Here is a 21,190-nt window from a genome sequence, read left to right as displayed (position 1 = left end):
TGGTTAGTTAATGATAGCAACTATTATCAGCCGGGCACGGTGGTGTACCTTTAACCCCAGCACTCGGCAGAGGCAGAGGCAGGTGGATCTCTGGGAGTTTGAGGCCAGCCTGGGCTACAGAGTGGGTTCTAAGGCAGTCTGAGACACAAAATAGAGAGAGACCCTGTCCCCCCCCCAAAAAAAAAGAAAAAGAATAACTGTTACTATCTCTCTAGGTAATAGATGTTCTATGTTACTTGAAAAGGGGAGGGAAGCTCCTTGTTCCACAGGCGACTGAAGCATTCGCTAAATTTTTTAAAGACAAAAATCTGGAATATTTATGTTTTACTACAAAAACTTTTTCCCTCACTGTTCAAACGGCAAAGGAGGAGAATAATATAGGTGACCCAGCAGTCTCACTTCTAGATACATGCCCCAAAGAACCGGACGAAATGACTCCAGTAGATAGGTGTACACTTTTGGTGATTCACAATAGCCAAAAGGGAAACTCCGCTGAATTGCCCACTGAAGGACAAACGCATAAATAGAACATAGTCTGTAAAGACGATGGGATACATTCAGCAGTAAAAAGGAAGGACATTCTGACACGTAGTACAACACAGATGAAATTTAGGGCGTTACTCTATCTGAAATAAGGCAGGCACCAAAAGGACAAGTATGTTGGATTCCACTTATGAACGCGTCCAGAGTGGAGGAATTCTTAAGGACAGGAGAAGAGGGGCTGTCGGGGCTAGGGAGTGGGGAGTCCCTCCATGATGAGAGCAGCTTCAGTTTGGGAAGATTAAAAGGTTCTGGTGATGGACGGGATGATGGTTGCATAGCAACGTGAATGTACCTACTGCCGATGACATGCGCGCTTAAAAAGTGATCCAAAGGATACATACACTTCAAGCTATGTCTAGTTTACTATGATCTTTTAAGAGTAGGGGAGTCGAGGAACGATATAGCTAATGACAATTTTGAAATAAAGGCTTATCTTCGCTATGTGTGCATAGTGATAGAGGATGCCTGCATTCCTCAAATCTGCTAGGCAGGTCCCTTGACAGTGAAGCCCTGCAATCTCAGCAGCACCTCCAAGCGCTTGCGATCTTTAAGAAGCAGAAATCCTGCGGGGTCTCTGAAAAACTGAGGTGTTTGCTTCCTGTATTCTGTGATTCCTTGCTTTTAAATTCTCAACATTGTTCTGCGAGACTTTTCTCTGGAGGAGGGGAAAAAAAAAGATGGGGAGAGGGGAAGAGACCTGGTGGCGCATGCCCCACAATCCCGCACTTGGGGAGTGGAGGATGATCAAAGGTTCGAGGCCAGCCTCCACCGCGGAGTAAGTTGATCGCGCAGCGGAGAATTTGAGTTTTCTAGGTTGGCGCTGACGCGGGTGCGCGGGGTGGGGGTGGGGTACGGGTGGGTCCTAGCCCAAGCAACGCACGGCCGGTGCCTCAGTTTCCCGGAGAGGCCCTGGGGCGAGCCCTGACGTGGCGGGGCGGCGGGCGGGGCGGCCGCCAGGGGGCGCGAGCGCGGGAAGCGGAGCCGGAGCCGCGGGGCGGAAGCGGCGCGGAGGGAGGCGGGGCGGCGCGGAGTCACCCGGATCGTCCCGCCCGCCGCCGCCGCCGCCGAGGGGAGGTGACCGCGGCCGGCCAGGGCCACCAGCGGCCGTGCGCGGAGGGAACGCCGGGCGTGGAGAGCAGGTCGGTGCTGGGCCGCGCGCTGGCGGGGTGGCGGGGCGGCGGTGGCGGGGACGGTCCCTGCGGGCTTGCTGCGCGGCTCCGGGTCGCGTTGCGCTCAGCGGGGCGCGAGGCTGGGGCGCCACGGGCCCTCGCTGTCCTCACGCACGGCCGCGGGGTGCCGGGGGCTCCCGCAGCCCTGGAGGCCGTCCCCGGGCGCGGACGCGGGGACGAGGTGTCCGGCCGAGACGCTGTCACTGCGCCGCCCTGCCTCTAGGCTGGAGCCGAAGCACTCAGCCCCAGTCCTGTCCCTTGTCGCTGCTGTTCCCGGTGGGCATGCGAGGCCGGGATTCCGTGACAGCAAGGCGGGCATGGTTTCCCGAGCAAGCCTATGGGACGGTGTAGCTGGAGAGGCAGCTTTGGTTGAGTGGAGTGTTTTGGTACCCAGGACGCCTGCACTAAAGCATCCCTGTGTCAAAGGAGGGTGTGCTATCTGTCACTGGAAAAAAGGGCGATTGGGATGACCAAACAGGCCGGCATCTGATGTGTGTTAAGAACCGCGAAGAGCGTTTGGGACACTGAATATAAAAACCAACTCGAAAAGCACCGTCGTAGGTAGAGTAATGGATGGTAAATGTTTCTTCATTCTCGTAGTCTCTAACCTGCCTTTAGGTCTGGCTTACAGTAATTCTCTTACAGTCATCGAAGCACCTCGTGAAACTTCCCAATTAGTAATGGTGTGGTATGTGACGAGCTAGTATGACACTGGTACTCGGGCTGGAGCATAGTTTAGACTCCACTTACCTTAGTCGAGCTACACGATGCTAGTAGAGCTGCTTAATCCAAGTTTGCAACACCCAGACCTAGTTTCTCAGTTAGTGCTGGGTCTATAAAACGGTGGAAGCAAAAGCAGAGTCACGCTATAATGTGCATGTTAGTGTATCAGTCAGGACTCCTTCCTCTCAACTCCTGAGTGACGTGATCTCTCAGGCGCTCGCTCTTCCACGGCTAAAGCCCTTAATTTGTGCATTGACTTGAAACACCCATTCCTGGTGACAATAAATACAGCTTTGAGAGGGGAAAATTAATTCTACATATTGTATAGCAGATCTTCAATTCTATTATTACTCCCACCTCTCCACTCACATTTTGAGTATTGAGCTAAAATAAGTGAAACCTGTTTTTTTTTTTTTTTTTCTCACATTACTCACACTTCTGCGTTAGTGTCTAGAACCGAGTGCTTGGTGTGGTGGTGCAGAACTTCTAAGTCTGGCGTGGGAATGGGGGACATGTCACAGGTGAGTTTTCCAACAAGCCAAGAACATTCTGACTCAAACGGATAACTTCTGTGCCACGTTCACACTGTGTATGTTTTTGGCTGACAGTAATCTTTATAGATGCTGTCCGAATATGTATGAGTTATTTGTCTTTTAACCCTCAAAGTCGGGCCTCCCAACCTTTCTTCCCACTCACCTCCTCGTTTCTGGCCCTATTCTCTGAGCACCCCTTTGCCCGCAGAGACCCTCGTCACATCCTCTTCACCCATGGGGCAGGGCCTCTCCCAGAGTGCCCGTTGAGCTTACGTCCTCTCCTCCAGGACAGGAGAAGTCCTGGATGCCAAGATACCATTTAAGATCTAAAAAGCGAATGGGAGCTGTTCATCATTAGCGTAGACAGCTCCGCTCCTGCCAGAGGGCCGAGCAGAGAATGTTCGGGTGTTTACTGTCCACGTGTGGCAGATTATTACACGGGATGTCTCCAGAGCAGAGCGCTTCCTCTGCCTTAGAAGGAAACCCTTTCTGCATGGTGCATTCCAGTGCTTCAAATTCATCACCGTTCCCGTCCCTCTGGGTCACTTTGATCTGGACTGGACTAAAATAAATGCAAAGTAATATTTTAAGAGGCAGATCTCTTAGTCTTAAATTTGGGGGCGGATTTTAAAAAATGACTCAGTGAGTACAAGTGGAGGCCTGCTCCCTGTTGGCAGATGCAAAGCTTGGCCTATTTTCCCAGGTTTATTATTCTGTCCTTTGGGACCGAATACAAGTCAGGGGACGTCTCACCTGTAGCTTGTCACCATCACAGAGTCATCTGTGAAATTCTCAAGCACTTTTTGTTGTTGTTAAAGTGTTCTTAAAATTCATTCAGAATAGTTCTCAAAAGTTCCACACCAGTGAATATGGAATAGTTTCTTATTAGACCCAGCTATGAAAGCATCTGAATAAAATAATTTCAAGACTGGCTAATTGGGTCTTGCTGTTGGGAGTTCATTATGAAGTAGCCTCTCGCCTGAAGAGCAGGGAGATGAAAAGTCCCGGCCATAGCCAGCACATGCCCCCTACACCCCCTCTCCCCACCCCTAACCCCCCACCCCACTCCACCCCCCCACCCCACCCCACCCCCCCCCCACCCCCACCCCCGCCAACCCCCATGAAAGAGCAGTTGTGTACACCGAGTGCTAACTTTTCTTTAGGTGGTTAATCCTTGGTGTTAAAAAGAAAGCCATGCTGCCTGATGCGGTGTGTGGTGGTGGCTCATGACTTTAATCTTCAAGTGGGTGTCTGCGAGTTCAAGGCTACCCTCTACATAGTGAGTTTCAGGCCGGCCAAGGCTGCACAGTGAGACCTTGTCCTCAAAAAAAAAAAAAAAAAAAAGCAGCCCCAAGGAAACAAGTAGGCAGAGTAGCTAAAATGAGTTATTTCATCTCTGGATTTACAAGCCTTTTCCGCAGTGAAGATACGTGGGGGCTGGGAACTGACAGTACAATAAGGTGTTGTGCGAAGAGCTGGAGTCTGAGGGTTGTGTTCTGACCCCGAGTGGCTCATTCATTCATTCATTCGTTCATTCATTCATTCAGCAAATATTTTTTGAGCACTTTGTGAGCCAGGCGTTACCATAGGAATCAGGGAGAAGCGTGAGCACAGTGGGCAAAGGCCTGGTGAAATACGTACTTCAGTGGGACCCTGAGGGACGGGGGTGTAAGCAAGCATAGTGGATCCGGTCCTCAGGATACACGGAAAATTCTAAGCCGTGTAGATAGGAAAGGGTGTGTGTGTGGTGGGGGGTTACTTTTCCTACAGAATGATGGGAGAAGGCCTCTACTGAGATGTCTCCTGATCTCTGACTTGACTGAGAGAGTGGGAGGCAGAGGTGGAGCAAGCCCAGCCTAACCCTGGAGCAGGAGACTGCTGGGTAGGTGGGAGGCTGGCAGGGTCACAGAGGCCAGCAGGGCGGATGTGGGGAGATGGCAGATGAAGAGGGGGTGAAGTGGGAAAGGGAGTCTCAGTATAGACCACTGTTAAAAATCCAGCATCGAGCCGGGCGGTGGTGGCGCACGCCTTTATTCCCAGCACTCGGGAGGTAGTAGGCAGGCGGATCTCTGTGAGTTCGACAGCCTGGCTACCAAGTAAGCTCAGCAAAGGCACAAAGCTACGCAGAGAAACCCTGTCTCGAAAAAACAAAAAAAAAAAAAAAAAAAAAAAAAAATCCAGCATCGACTCTGAGTATGGGGGAAACCTTTACAGGGGTTTCCTCTTGTTGTTGGAAAAAGATTGATAATGGGATTAATCCATGGAGTCTACTTAATGAGCAAAGGAATTTATTTGGGGGTTAACTCATAAGACAGAATGCAGGAATTTGTCCCAGGATCTTGGAAGGGTGAGGCATGGTCCAGTGCTGTTCTCTGGCAATCTCTGCCCTGGTCTGACCCAGCCTCCAAAACCACAAGGTATCGAAGAAGAGAACCTGTACAGGCATCCCAGGTCTTAAGGGTCCCCCAGCAGCCACGCCCCAGGGGCATGTACCTCAAGGTCATAGGCAGGTGTAACAGCTACCTGCTGCTTCAAACAACCACCTACAGGATGAGAGTAGATGCTGGGCAGGGGTGTGTTGGGGGGGGAGGAATGTGGGAGACAGGGCAGAATTGGAGGCCTTCCTTTTTATATTAGTTGTGTGGCCCTAAATCAGAAATCTTGTCTGGGCTTTCATTTCCTCTTCTGCAGAATAATTGGGTCCCCTCTAGCTCAAGAATTTTAAGATTTCAGGTCATGTGGAATACTTCTTCAGGGAGGCAAGAAGAGCATGCCGGAGGAGGCTCTCAACCCACACACCCACAGGGAGCTGAATCACCCCAAATCCAGAGAGACTGGGTCAGGTCTTTTCAGTCAGACCACAAGAATGAAAAGCAGAGCTGGGCATGGTGGCACACGCCTGCCTTTAATCCCAGTGCTGGGGTGGCAGAGAGAGGTAAATCCATGAGTTCAAGGCCAGCCTGGTCTATGTAGAGAGTTTCAGGCTGGCCAGGGCTGCGTAGTTAAACCTTGTGTCAAAAATTACAGCAGTGACCACCTTCTACATGTCTGCGTATGAAGCCACGTCACCTTTCTGTGGGATGCGGACTTAGAAGGACACTCTTGTGTATGAGCTTTCATGGATTGAGATGTCATTAAAGACCCCAGACTCACCGGGTGGTGGTGGCGCATGCCTTTAATCCCAGCACTCAGGAGGCAGAGGCAGGCGGATCTCTGTGAGTTCGAGGCCAGCCCGGTCTACAGTAGTGAGATCCAGAACAGGCTCCAAAGCTAAAAAGGCCCCAGACTCATAGTTCTCCCCATCTCTGTCCTGCCGGAAGTATCACCTCCTCTTGTTCCACCAGTGTTCGGCCTGTGTGCCTTTTGCTCATCCTGTTAGTGAAGTGACTGCTTGTTATCTTAGTTTGCATCTTTGTATTACTAGTCATTTTGAGCATCTCTTAGACACACTGCTTCCTGCAAATGCGAGCTCTTTCTGTGTCATTCTGTCGCCGTTGTCTGTGGTGTCACTGATGTACAGAAGTGATCGTAGTGGAGATTCTCCTTGGCATGTCCATACTTTGAGGCTATCTTCTCGTCTGGTCTATTCTTTTTTGTTTGTTTGTTTTTGTTTTTTGAGACAGGGTTTCTCTGTGTAGCTTTGCGCCTTTCCTGGAGCTCACTCAGAGGACTCACAGAATATCTTTGTCCGTGCTGGATTAAGGCGTGCGCCCCGGCTCGTCTGGTCTATTCTATTTTCGTTTGTTTTTCTTTGGTCAAGATAAATCCTTAATTTTATGTTGTCAAATAAGTTATTTAACCTAGGTTTATGCATCTCAAATTTTGTTTGAAAAAACTCGATCTTGGGCTGGAGAGATGGCTCAGCCGTTAAGAGCACTTGCTGTTCTCCCAGGGGACCCAAGCTCGGATCCCAGGACCCATGTCAGGCCCTAAGCACCAGAGGATCTGATGCCTTTTCTGACCTCCACAGGCAGTGCCCTGACATGCACAAACCACACACACCACACACACACACACCACAACACCACACACACGGGGGGGGGGGGGGGATGGGGGGTGGTTAAATATTTAAAACCTCCATCTCTGGGTTACTTCTGTGACTTTAATTCTTATAGACATTGCATCCAGCCCTGTCCTGTTTTCCTCTATTCGATGAGCCAAGATTTCTAATAACATCTCACAGGGCCAGACAGGGAAGGGGAAAGGGAGAGAGGGAGAGAGGGAGGGAGGGAGGGGGAGAGAGAGGGGGGGGGAGCAGAACAAAATTCCATACTTTTCTTAATTGAGCCTTGGCACTCTTTCCCTTTCTCTGTGGTTTCCATGGCACACTGGTCTATAACTCCATGCCTATCCCACTGCTCTGTAGTTCCACGTGTGTTTTGTCCACTGGTCTGTAGTTCCACGTGTGTTTTGTCCACTGGTCTGTATTCAGTGTGTTTTTTATGTCTGTGTTCACGAATGATTTGTCACTCTCTGTAGTTCACGTGTTTTTGTCCTGGTCTTAGTTCACGAATTTTTTGTATGGTCTGTAGTTCCACGTGTGTTTTGTCCACGGGTCTGTAGTTCCACGTGTGTTTTGTCTACTAGTCTGTAGCTCTTGCTCCAGGTTTTGTTGCTCTTCTTTTTTATTAAATCGACGTCGTAGTCATCTTGTGATGACCAGCACAGCGACTCATTCATTTTAAAGTTTATGTAACTGTTCCTGGACCAAAGGTTACTTTCCTTATAAAATTTGGAATAAATTCATTAAGTTACTCAGAAATTATATTTTGAGAGATTTTTATTGGGATTATATTAAATTTGTAAATTATTTTGAGTAGACTTGACATCTTTTTAATGGTAACATGTTCTACCTGAAAGCCAGTAACATGTCTTTCTACTTACTCACCTTATTTTCTAGCAGTTTATTAGAGCTTGGAAATAATTTAAAACTAACAGAAGAGTTCTAAGAATAGTACAAAGAGCTCCTGTGTGCTTTCTCCCTGGAATAACCAGATGTTAGCATCTGACCATTGGTGCTCTGTTACGTCCTCTATGCGTGTCTCGTGTTTCCCTGATCCTTTTGAGATGGGCGCAGTCTCCATCAATTTTTACCTCTAGGCACTCGTCACTTCATTTTTTAAGTCCCTTATCCCCCAGGCCCCAGGGGTCAAACTCAAGGCCTTGCACATGCTTGGTGAGTACTCTACCACTGAGCTGTCCTCAGCCCCTTTTATTATAGACCTTAAATTCCTTCAGGAAACCCTAGAAGGGGGTTCTTGATACTTCATGTTTTGATCTATGGTGAATCATATTTCTCATTATTTTCTAGACGGTCATCAGTACTTTAAGATGCTTAGCCTGGCTTTTTCTCTCATCTTCTGAGCCAGATATTAAATTCTGGCTCTCTCCTCTTCTGAAACTGAGTGCTAAGCCTTATGAATGTATTTCTGTAGGAAAACTTGTGAACATTTTTATTAGGAGCAATATCTATTTTTTCTTAATACTGAACCTTGGCCTACTTTGTGGTACTACAAAATATACAAATTAGGAAATTGGTGTTTCTCAGTTCTGTATTTTCTTTCTTCTTTTTTAAACCAGCAGCACCCATCCAAGTACTAACCAATCCCAACCCTGCTTAGCTTCCCCAATCAGAGAAGTTGAGGCACATTTAGAATGATGCTGCTGTAGACAATTCTGTATTTTCTTGAAAATTTTTTTAGTGTCCCATACACTATGCATTATCAATCTTTTGTGAAAAGAAATTGAAAGGATTTCATCCAAACTATGTGTTGAAATGTGTTTGAATTGGTGCAAACTGTGTCTTAATGCTGTGAATATAGTCATAATCAGGCCTGGTGCAGTCCTGATCAATGAACGATGTGCCTTCAAATGCCATGAAGCCTCTGCAGGGAACCCCTCAGAAAAGTGCAGTGGCAGCTTGACCAGGTCTATCAACAACATTCCAGAACTATTAGTAGTAATAATAGTAATAATCAAGGCTGGCTCTTAGCAGAAGTAGGCTGATGTCGTGGAATCTGCTTCTATAGGCTTTCGAGGTTCCTGGTTGTTCTAGACAGACCTGTGTGTAACAGCCTTGCTTCACTGTGTCGTTTAGTTTTTCTTCTCGCTTTCCCCCCAAGGAGTTAATCACATCCTTAAAACAGTGGTGGGTTCGCGGCTTCTTTCCCATCCTTGTACCTTATTTCTTGTTCTTTTCTTGTAGCCTTGGCCAGGGCCTCCAGGACTGCGTCAAAATGTCCCGCCAGATGCATCCTTGACAAGCTGAAAAGAATGAGTCCAGATTTTCCCCATTTTGAGCAGTATTTGTTCGTTTGTTTAATATTTTGTAGATTTGGTTTTGTTTTAGATGGGGTCTCACTATGTAGCCTTGGCTGGTCTGGAACTCTGTGTGGACCAGGCTGGCCTCAAACTCACAGAGATCCACCTGCCCCTGCCTCCCAGTGCTGGGATAGAGGCCAATGGGTTTGTCTGTGCACCTTTATCAGGGGCAGGTGTTTCCTCCTGCCTGTAATTTATTGAGCTTTTCTATCATGGATGGCTGGATAACCTTATGGAAAACTTTGCCGGATTTTTCCTCAGGAAATAAGATGGCTTCACTCCGGCTGCAAGCCCAAATCGTAAGCCTTATGGCGAGTTGTTTTGACAGAACATCAATTAGAGGCCTTCATATGTCTGCACTCGGCATCCATTAATGTGTGGTCAGATCTCAGGAGTCTAACATAAGCTTGTTTCACAAGGAGGGCACGTTCTTCCTTCTGCTGTTGAGAGTCAAAGTTTAAACAGCCGAGTGAAGGAGAAAGAGTCGCATTCAGCATTTCAACTGTAGCCGTCAGTGTGATCATCAACAAAGACATGAAAAGCAAGTTTCCTAACTCTGGGTCAGTTTCTACTCCATGCGTAAATCTTGAGGATATTTTAAGAAAAACTGCGGTTATTTAACAGGTAGAGACGTAGGTGGCTCTCCAGGGACAGTTATGCTGGTTGGTGAATTGCTGGGCAATTAGTTACCATTGTTCCTCTCTCCCACTTTAGATCAGTATTCCCCCCCCCATTACAAAAAAAAAAAACAAAAACAAAAAAAACCTGTCTGTATTCAACACAGAAAGTCTGTAAAATATAGAAAAGCACACCTGTAATCCTGGCTTTGGTGCCAACCTGTTGACGGGTTATTTCTCTCCCATCTTATTGTGGAGGAAGGGATGCACGTAAAACCAGGGTTTCAGAGCCTTCCTCCTTTCCAGGGTTAAGCTGAGCTCACCTTGATCTCATCTTGGTCCTCTGGGAAGGATCAAGGAGAGAAACAGGCTCTGATAGCGTTAGGTGTGGGGAGAAGTCTACTGGTCCCGTGGACCTGCCTGAGCCCAGGGAAGCCACCCACCATGCACTGTGCTCCACGCTCAGCGTCATAGTTGAACACGGAGCATCCGTGGTCTAGATCCCAGCAGAGAGGGGCCCAAACCCACGAGCAGGAGGTACTCTTTGATGATTTGACCCTTTAGCGTCTGTTCAGACCCTGGTTCTTCCTCTCTTAAGATCACACTTTCCCCTTTCACAAAATAAATGGAATAAAGTCTTTTTTGTTGTTGTTGGTTTTTTCCCTTAAGACAAGATCTCAGTGTGTACTCTTGGCCTCTGGCCTGGACTTGCTGTATAGACCAGACTGGCCTGGAACTAGCAAGGATCCTCCTGCCTCAGCCTCTCAAGTGCTGGAATTACAGGTGTGCAGTATCACGCACCTGGCTTTTTGTTTTCTTTTGACTCTAAAATAGACCCCCATACACTCACTTGTCCCCTAATCTCTCTTTGTCTTGTGGTCTGTCCGATACAGACACATGACTGACTATAGCGGGAAGTGAGCAAATTCCTAAGTTAACATTCCTGTCATCAGCAAATTCAATTCCACACAAATGGACTTCCTCCTCGTGCCCATCCCTTGATCCTGATTTGCGGGAATGTTTGCTTCCAGTTTGCATTAACTCTTGCTTCTTTCCAGAATGCAGCTGATCTCCTCCCGAGAGCTAGAGAGCAAGAGAGAGAGAGAGAGAGAGAGAGAGAGAGAGAGAGAGAGAGAGAGAGAGAGAGAACAAGATTTTTTTCCTGCCAAGTTACCCCAGGCACCTCCATCACTTTGCCCCTACAAATGCATCTATCTTGTGACCTAGACACAGGAAACACACAGTGGTAGGGGATGAAAAAAGATAGTTCTCAGCCTCCTTCTAAGGTGAGGATGGGGTGAGGTGGTGGAATCCCATGACTCCTTGACAGTGTGAGCAGAGCCAAGCATACCATCCACCCAGAGAGGCACTGCCATTGTGCCAGCCTCCCCTGGGGGCGGGGAGGCATGCTGCCTTTTCCTGAAAGCAGAGTAAGGATTTGTGATGCTGACAGCCATGATGGGAGAGGGACCAGGAGAGAATGGCTGGTGCTGACGTTCCAGCCATGGGTCCTGGGCCGCGTGCACACTGGGCATTGTTCTCCTGACTTGATTCTTTTAGCAAAAATGAGCCTGCCCTGTCAGCAGAAAAAGTTGCAATGGATGTGCCGAGCTGTCCTTCACTCCCCAGCCTCACACCCCATGACCTCCCTTTCTAGTTTGTTCTCTCCTCCCGTCCCTAGTAAAGTAGACACTTTTTTTTTTTTTCCCTTTTCTGTTGTTTCTAACAATAAGTATTGTTCTGGATCTCACTCTGGGCTGTTATGCCTCATAGGCCAGAACTCACATTCACAGCACCGTGTGGGATATTAGCAGACAGCTTCTGCAAGGACTCTGTCTGCTGTCCCGAGGCCAGGGCGGGTATGACCCCTACCCAGTGCTCAGCACTCCGGCTACAGTCTCAGTCAGGTCCCAAGCGCTGCTGCCCTGGTCTCGTCCAAATCTGCTCCGGTACACGCATTTCTTTCTGTGGCTTCACTTTCCCCAAGCAACAGTGAATGTAGCAGTGTCTTATTCTAGTTATTGGTATGTCACCTGTCCCCTTTACTGAGTTTCATTAGCTGTCCAAATTCAAATGAAAGGAAGCTAGAACTGATGGTGGCACACACTGGTAAGGAGGATTGCAAGTTCAAGGCTAGCCTGGTTTATGTGGGGAGACCTTATCTCCAATATAATATGACATGATAATATAATTTAATGTGCCATCAGTGGGCTTGTTAGCCAGTTCCATAAATGCCCAGCTCATTTAATCTTCAGAATGATGATGTGGAAGAGAGTGCTTTAGGCCTCTGTTTCCTGTAGAGAAGCTCGGTGTATATTGGTAAGGAACCTTCTGTAAAGTTCTATTGCTGACAATAACAGATCTCTGCCCACAAGGCTTAGATTAGTTTATCTGCAGAGACCCTGCTGTTTGCTGTAGTTTACCAAGGCCAACAAGGGCTAGCCTCAAACTCATGGTGGTCCTGTCTCAGCTTCCCAGGTGCTAGGATTACAGGCACAGCCCATCATTGTCTTCTCTTTTGTAGGATTTTTTTTTTTTTTTTTTTTTTTGTAAGTAGAGATTTCTGTACCACCAGCAACTCCCAAATGCCCAGCAGCTGCCTCCCAAATTACCACACAGAGGCTTATATCCTGATGGGACATGCTGGGATGCAGCTGTGTGTGCTGCTGCTACCTCCTGATGGGACATGCTGGGATGCAGCTGTGTGTGCTGCTGCTACCTCCTGATGGGACATGCTGGGATGCAGCTGTGTGTGCTGCTCTTTATGCTTTTTTTGCTTACCTCCTGATGGGACATGCTGGATGCAGCTGTGTGTGCTGCTGCTACCTCCTGATGGACATGCTGGGATGCAGCTGTGTGTGCTGCTTCCTCCTGATGGGACATGCTGGGATGCAGCTGTGTGTGCTGCTGCTACCTCCTGATGGGACATGCTGGGATGCAGCTGTGTGTGCTGCTGCTACCTCCTGATGGGACATGCTGGGATGCAGCTGTGGGTATTGCTAAGTCCAGCTTTTGTGTGGGTTCTGGGCGTTATCAGTCTTGTGCAGCCTAACTGAGCCATTTCCCTAGCCCCATTACTTTTTAAATAATTCATTTAAAAAAATAAATCCAAAAAAATTTTCAGTTCATCCATTTCTTAAACAGTCTTTAATTTATTTATTCTAAGTTTAAATGTAAATATTTTGCTTATAATCTATTTGTTGAAGAAACTGATCATTTGTCCTAAGATTTTCTACAATATGGATTTTTTTTTAAAGAGCTTGGTTGGCACAGTTTTACTCTTGTTTTTATAGTGTGTTAGCTTACAACTTACCCTTTCGTCTGATGACCATTGCAGAAGGTTCCAAATTGCTCAGTCACTATAAATAGAAATCACTGGCCCATATAGTTTGCTTTCGCCCTGAGGTCATTTCTGAGGAGTCTTCTAGAGTGTTCCAGGGTGTCAGGGAGTGACGTCATCTACAGCCAACCATTTCCATTTAAACACGTTGTGACTGTCGGGCAAGGCGGTTTCCATGTTACCTAGCCCTGGGGGTGGGTGGAGAGATGGGGGGGCTCTCGCTTGCTTCTTTAGGGACTGTGTGTTGCTTTAAGGATTCCCAGAGCTCAGTGGCAGAACCTCTTTGGGATGTTGTCCTCTAACAGTGTTGATATCTCTTATTGGAAACATTGAGGACCCCTAGAGGGGCTAGGTAGGGGAGACTGAGTTTGCTTTGGAACCAGACTCTGCATGTGCCTGCATGTGGTCCTGGAGCTGGTGGCGGGGGTGGAGTGGGGGTGATTGGGAGTGGGGGTGTCGGGGTGTCGGGGTGTCGGGGGTTCATGGCGCTAGGACAGAAGATTCTGAACCCACAGCTGTCAGTGCCCCAGGTTCTTTCTGCCAGTGTCTAGGTTGAGTAATCCGGTGTCTGGATCACTGTGGACATGAAGAAATCCAGGTTCATTTTCTTTCTTTCTTTCTTTCTTTCTTTCTTTCTTTCTTTCTTTCTTTCTTTCTTTCTTTCTTTCTTTCTTTCTTTCTTTTTGGGGGGTTTGTTGCATTTGTCCATGACCTGATGGTTCTGTAGGAGAGCAAACCAGTGTTAAGTAACACAGATGAATGCTGTTGAAGTTTGCTATGTTTGATCTGTCACTGATTCAAAGGTTCTAAAAGAAAATATCTCAGGGTCAGTATTTTCATCTAGTTTTAAAGCCAAATAATTAATAAACCAAGACAGAGAGAAAGACTTTCAGTAAACTGATTCTAGCTCCAAGGAGGCTGGTCATGTTAGTAATAGGTTTGCTTTGATTAAAGCATTAATTAACAGTAAATCACTGAAAAGCTTATAAGTGAATTTGACCAATATGCTCAAAGTTTATTCTTATATTCCACAGAGGAAATTCAAGCCGGGTCAGTTGTCTCTTATTATGACTTGAGATGCTTACATTAAAATTAACATTTGCAAGTCAGGTGTTAACCAGGGATGGCCTGCTGCCCTGCTGTTGTTTCCTCTTGTGGCACTTCAGGGGGGAGACTGATGCAGGAGGATTGCCACAAGTTTGAGGCCAGTATGGGCTACACAGCGCGTTCCTGGCTAGCATGGGGTACACTGTGAAACCCTTTCTAAAAAAAAAAAAAAATCTCAAATCAAAATCCAAAAATTAACAAATACTCATTATCCATGCCTAAGCAAGGGAAGCAACAGTGTATACAAAAGGTACCGGAGGTGAAAGCCGCCTGCGATTGCAGGCTGGTGATGCGATCCGTGATGCTGCTGCCTTACACTGTGGTCTGCAGTGAAGAGGGTCGCTTTGCTGTGTTTCGGTTATCTGTCTGTGGTGTCTCCACTTGGGCAGAGGACAAGCGTGCACAGGTACCTGTGCCTTGCAGAGAACTGCTGGCATGGTATTTGATTTGGCGAGACAGTGGGGTGCCTGGTTAGAAGGACGGGGGCAGGAAATGCAGCCAAGCCTGTGGTGGGGATGAGATCGTAACAGGTGTGTCTGCCCTGCGGAGGAGTTTTACTGCAGGTGGTGGAAGAGTTCCAGGCACGGAGAAGTGCGAGGGTTGCTTTCTCCTAGCCACAGAGTGGGAAATACGGCAGAGGGAGATGAGATCTGCGGGCAGCTTGCAGGAATCCATTGTAGTAGGTCCTCAGAAAAGACAGGTAGAATCAGACAGCTATGTTTAGTGATTTAATGGCAGAGCCAATATTTTTTTTTTAATAAAAGCAAATAAATTAATTTCCTATCCTCCTTTTCTCCCCAGAAGGCATTTGGCAAAGGTTTTCTTGGACCCATATAGGGATCTCCTTTGTGACTGCCCAACCCGTGTAGGTGTGTTATGAGTCCACAGCTCATGTGCAGCTTAGTGGAAAGGGATGTCCGTCACTCTCTCCCCACAACCAGTAACCACAGCGTCACATTCCCCCCTCTTCTCCAGAACACAGTTGCAGTGTGGAGAAGTTAGCTCTGCCCAGAAATACTGCCTGGGCTGTGTTTGTGCTGCAGTCAGTTGGGGTGACGATGGTCCACCTCCCGCCCTCCACGGCGTCATCATCACAGTCAGCTTTTCTGAGTGCCTGCCTTGTGTCAGGAGGTGTTCGAGATGTTTAGCGACATTTCAGGTTTAATCCTTGAAGTAGATGACTATTAATTTATACATGAAGAAACTAAGATTCGGGGGCATTTCCAGTTGACCTTCCCCAGGTCACAGAGTTAGACAGGTGGAGTCCGAAATTGAAGCTAGGGCTCGGGCTGGGGCTGAGTTAGCTGAGAGTCTGCCAGGCACAAGTGGAGCCCTGGTTTGGCTCACACCACATATACCAGGTGCTGTGACAAATAATGGCAGATATTGGCAGATACATGCCAATAATTTCAGCACTTAGGAGGTAGAGGCAAGTAGATCAGGTGTTCAAGGCCATCTGTAGCTCTATTAGTGAGTTCAAAGCCAGCCTAGGATACAAAAGACTTGTCTAACACACACACACACACACACACACACACACACACACACACACACACACGAAAAAGAAGGAGGAGGAAATTGAAACTCATGCTCTCTCACTTAAGGGTCAGATCCTGTTATTTATATAGTTATTAATTCAACCTAGTAGTAAATATGATTTACCATTTTAAACTTGCTCGTTATTTTGTGGGTGGAGCATGTGCATAGAATACATAAGTGTAGGCAGAGTTTTCCTGTCCCAACTGCCTGGTCCCGGGTAACTGACCAGAGGCTGAATATGAGTTCTAAATGCTCGGCCAATAGCTAAGGTTTATTACTAACTAGCTCTTACAACTTAAATTAACCAATTTACATTAATCTACATTCTGTCACGTGGCTCATGGCTTTACCTGTCCTTCAGCATGTCCTGCTCCCTCTGTGTCTCCTGGTGTCTTCTCTGACTCCTCCTTCATCCCAGTATCCTCAGTTTGATTGTCCCGCCTAACTTTATCCTGCCTTGCTAGAGGCCAACCAGCTTCTTTATTAACCAATGAGAGTAATGCATATTTACAGTGTACAGAGGGGTTATTCCACAGCACCTAAGGCTCTGGGCACATCAGCACATCAGTACTCAGTAACACACACACACACACACACACACACACACACACACACACACTTGTTCTTTTTAAAATACTTATTTACGTGGGAATGGAGTGTGTGTGTGTGTGTGTGTTGCTATAGCGCATGTGTAGAGGTCAGAAGAAAACTTTTCAGGAGTCAGTTCTCTCCCACTGTGTGGGTTCCAGGGATTGAACTCAGGTTACCAGTCGAGTGCCTTTACTCTTTGATGTTTTCCCACCCAGTGAACGTGCAAGTACCCAGACACCGTGCTGCCCCTGTTTCCACCCGAGAGCAGGTAGAAGTTGCATGAATAAAATACTTACTGAAATAGGAAGTTCCAGAAAAGCTTCAGAGATGGGGACTGATTAAGCTGTGTAAGTGTCGGCCGGTTTTCAAGGCAGAGCATTCATGTCAGCCTTGACATTTTGAGTAAACTGAGGTTTCTGAAATAGAAGAGACATTAATTTTTTAAATTAAAATAATCATATATCATAAAAAACATCCCAGTAAGTATATGAGTCAGTAGCTCTCAGTGTGTTTCCAACCCCGTCATCACTAATTCCAGAACATTTTCATTCCCCAAGGGAACTTATTAGCTCATTCCCCCATTCCTCTTCCTTAGGATCTCTAATTTTATTTTTAAGATTTGTCTTTTTTTGTTGTTTATTTTTTACTTTATGTGGATGCAGTACCCAAGCAAGCCAAAAGAGGATGTTGGATTCCATGGGACTCCAGTTAAAAACTGTTGGGAGCTGCCTGCCATATGGGTGCTGGTACTTGAACCCAGGTCCTTTGCAAGAGAAGCCAGTGCTCTTGGTCACTGAGCTGACTCTTCATTTTGAAAACCTTGTAACATCTCAGTGCTATGAAAAAGAGTTTGAGGGCCAGGTATGGTGGCTCATGCCTCGAGTCCCAGCACTAAGGAGGCAGAAGCAGGCAGAGTTGGAGGCCAGCCTGGTCTGTATAGCAAGTGTTACGTGGTAAGACCCTGTATTTAAAAAGAAAAGAAGATTTTGAGACTATTGTCCTGGAACTGACTCTTTTCTGTGCAGATAATCGCATCTATATGAGGTGCTGGCCTGGGTGCTTCACATCTATTAATTCATTTCAGTCACTACAGCTGCGAGCCCCATTCCAGTAAACTGGTCGTTCATGGGAAAAGTTAGGACATGGAAACCTAGTGGTTTGTTTCAAATCCTGAAATTCTAGTGAGGGATGGAGCTGGGACACATATCCAGTTGCCTGGCCCTGTAGTCTGTGCATAATGGTTCCATATGCCTTGAACGGACAGTTTCTATTTGAAAATGGCATGACTCTCGCTGAAGGCATGACTCAAGCCTCCTACGGTATGAGTTCAGGAGTTCAGGAGAACTGAAATGTCCAGAAGGGACAGAGCTGTACAGAAACTGGACTAGTGTTTGCTGGGAGCTGGGGGGGGGTGTAGGGGAGAGGGGGAGAGGTCCTGCAGAGGGGTAAGAGAGGGACCAGGGGGCAGAGGGGAAGGGAGGGCCAGAGGGAGGGGAGAGGGCCTGCAGAGGGAAGGGGGAGAGGGCCTGCAGAGGGGAGGAAGGGAAAAGAGGAGAGAGCTACAGTTCCCAGTTCATTTTATGAGGCTAGGCAGGCTCCACATGTTAAGTCTGATGCAGACTGCGGGTGTAGCTTGGTGGGAGTGCTGGTCTCCCATATACAAGGGTTGATCCCAGTGTTGAGGGGGAAAAGGGGAAGAGATGGGTTATGTATCATCACTCCTCGGGAGCACAGTATAGAAATCTCTAACTGATAGGTGCAGCTCAAAACCTTCAGTTTAAAAAGGGCTAGCATCCAACCCGAGGGTTAAAAATGTTTAACGTTTGAAAATGTAACTACCACGGTACCAGAATGAAGGAGGGGCATGTGCTCATCTCAAAGGACACAGAAAAACGTGGGCTAAGTTTCAACTATTTGAAAGATTTATTTATTGTTTTTATTTTATGTGTATGAGAGCTTTGCTTTCATGCATGTACGTGTATTGCATGTGTGCCTGTACCTTTGGAGGTCAGAAGAGGGTGGTGGACTCCTTGGAACTGAGTTAAGGACTGTTAGGAGCTGCCATGTGGGTGCTGAGAGCTGAACCCCGGTCCTCTGCAAGAGCAGCTGGTGCATTAACCTCGGAGCATTTCTCCAGCCCCTTTACTTATTGTTGTAAAAGCAAAACAAAATGGTGTGGAGAACCAGACAGAACAAAACAATGAATTCTGACCCCCATGTCTGAACAAGAATCTAAGTGCTAGCAGGTCCAACATGGGACTGTGGAGTTGATAGGTCAGTGGTTCTCAACCTGGGGGGTCATGACCCTTCCACAGGAGTCACCTAAGACCATCCAAAAATCATATTTACATTATGATTCCTAACAATACCAAACTTACAGTTATGAAGTAGCAGCGAAAATCGTTTTGTGGTTGGGGTCACCATAACACGAGGAATCTGTATTAAAGGGTCGCAGCATTAGGAAGGCTGAGAAGCACCGCTCTAGGACATAGTTAATTAGTTGGCCAGTGATTATATGATTTTGCTATTTGTAAGTCAATTAGCTTTCCAGCTTAGGCCAACTGCCAGACGTTACCATTAGTATCTGTACCATAATTAAAGCAGTTTTTGTTCTACATCCTGGCCGTCTGTGATATAAATCTTCCCCTGTTTCTTTCTAGCTTGATCTTATCCCGTCTGCTATTAAAACCATGTAGTAGCTGGAAAGATGGCTCAGCAGTAAAGAGCACTGTCTGCCCTTCTCTCCTCGACGATCTGGGTTCTATTCCCAGCACCACCATGGTGGTTCACAAGTCTGTAACTCCAGTCCCAAGGGCTCTAACACCCTCTTCTGGCCTCTGCAGGCACTGCATGCATGTGATGCACAGACTTACATGCAGGCTAGACACCCAAACACATGAAATAAAAGTAAAGGTCTAAAAAATATTTAAAAAAATCATGCTACCCACAGATTCATCACTTCTTGCATATTATTGCTCACTTTCAAACTTCCATGTATGTGACATGACCCTACCCCTCCTACTTTTGAATCCCCTCATCCCCAGGAGGATTAGATTTGTCTTCCTTTTTATTTGTTTGTTTGTTTGTTTTGGTGGGGGTGGGTTGAGACAGGGTCTCACTATGTAGCCTTAGCTGGTCTGGAACTCATTATGTAGACCAGGCTGTCTTTGAACTCATGAGGCACATGCCACCATGCCTGTCCCGTCTTTATTGTTTTGCAGTCAGGGGTACACTTTGCTGCTCATCCTCCAGGCCTTATTACTGTGTGCATGGCCAACTCCATGTGCAATGCGTCCATTAGATGCCGCCCTGCATGCGCTCTGCAGTTCTCTATCAGAGGGTGTGTATTAGTCCTTTTCTTACTAAAATTTAGCTTGTAGTAATTATAACCGTTTCTCCTTCCTTAACTCTTATGGGGATCGGCACCCCTTTACCAAATCATATTGAATATTGTTAACTCCTGGTGTATTTTATTCAGTTATTACTAATAACTAAAACTTAAATCAAAATTGTAATAAATGAATGTGAACCAAGACTGAAATACCACAGCTCTACTCCTTCACTTTCCCATGCACTGCCTGATAAGGTGTGGTCCCTGTGTTTAGGGGGAAGGCCTGGTATCTGTTAGGACATCACGTCCTTGTTTGACCATCTAAACCACTCACTGGGCATGTTGCATCTTGGCGAATTCCCTTATTCACCTTGAAAAGGAGCTACAGAAGACTCCTGGCTTCTGCCTAGTGTGGTGACTCTAGCTTCTGTAAGAGGCCCCTGGTCATTTTTGTTGTTTGTGAAAAGCTACAAGCCTGTTTTCCATGTGCTTGGATATTGTGCTTCTTAAAATGGCCCACGTTCCGTACCCTGGGAATAGTTGCTGATATTTTTAACTCCAGCAAGACAGTAGTTGTCTCCGCGTTCTTTCTCTTCGAATCTTCAGTTTCCTTAATTCCTTTCTCGATGATTTCTCCCAAAGCATCAAGAATGCTTTGCAGGCTAACATGGACTGGAGGGTAAAGGAATTCCTGTGTCTCTTTAAATCTTCGGAGGCTGAAAGGCCAGCTCCTAATTCAACCAGTAGATAAGAAAAGAAACACAATGCGTGCCCCAGATCCCTGTAGCAGGCGCCTCCTTGCTTGGAGCACTGTGGGAAGAAATTCTCTGAACCTCTCCTGAAAAACGTCTCCAGGATGCCTGTTTTCACTTGTCTGCTGCGCTGTTACCTGTGGCCGCACCCTGAAGCTTCACGTTATAGTTTCCCCTTAATCTCGGCTTGTGCAATTACTATCGTATAGATTCTGTGCGTGCTCCATCTGTACTGCGGCGGGGCTGTTGATTTTATGTCGTTAAGCTGCCCAGCTCAGATATATCCCATTTATCTAGTTACGAGTCAGCGGTTTTTAAATTTCCACTCATAAATGAGATTCATGCATGATTTAAGAAATGTCAGTCTGAGAGCATACTTTAAGGAACTCCTAGGTTTAGTCTTTTGAAAAAAAAAAATTCTCTCATAAATGCCTTAAAATGTTGTAGGTCTCAAAACATTAATCATGGGGCCTGCCTCTGTAAACACAGTTTTGTTCAAAAGAGAAAATCGGTGTAAAGGTGCATGGGCGATTTCTTTTTCTTTCTTTCTTTCTTTCTTTCTTTCTTTCTTTCTTTCTTTCTTTCTTTCTTTCTTTCTTTCTTTCTTTCTTTCTCTCTCTCTCT

At 46.7% G+C, this 21,190-nt stretch overlaps 1 protein-coding gene across 1 annotated transcript in view; it reads left to right on the top strand.

Moving 5' to 3' along the window:
* Window positions 1-1,583: 1,583 nt before the first annotated feature.
* Window positions 1,584-21,190, top strand: part of LOC114706420 (dynamin binding protein) — a 105,386-nt gene continuing 85,779 nt past the window's right edge. Inside the window, exon 1 of the mRNA XM_028888795.2 lies at window positions 1,584-1,682. The gene's annotated coding sequence lies outside the window, so the exon portion shown is untranslated. The remainder of the gene's footprint in view (window positions 1,683-21,190) is intronic.

The sequence above is a fragment of the Peromyscus leucopus genome, chromosome 1 (genome assembly GCF_004664715.2).
Source record: "Peromyscus leucopus breed LL Stock chromosome 1, UCI_PerLeu_2.1, whole genome shotgun sequence".
Classification (NCBI taxonomy): Eukaryota; Metazoa; Chordata; class Mammalia; order Rodentia; family Cricetidae; genus Peromyscus; species Peromyscus leucopus.
The sequence above is the reverse complement of the archived record's forward strand: the minus strand, read 5'-3'. Positions and strand labels throughout refer to the sequence as shown.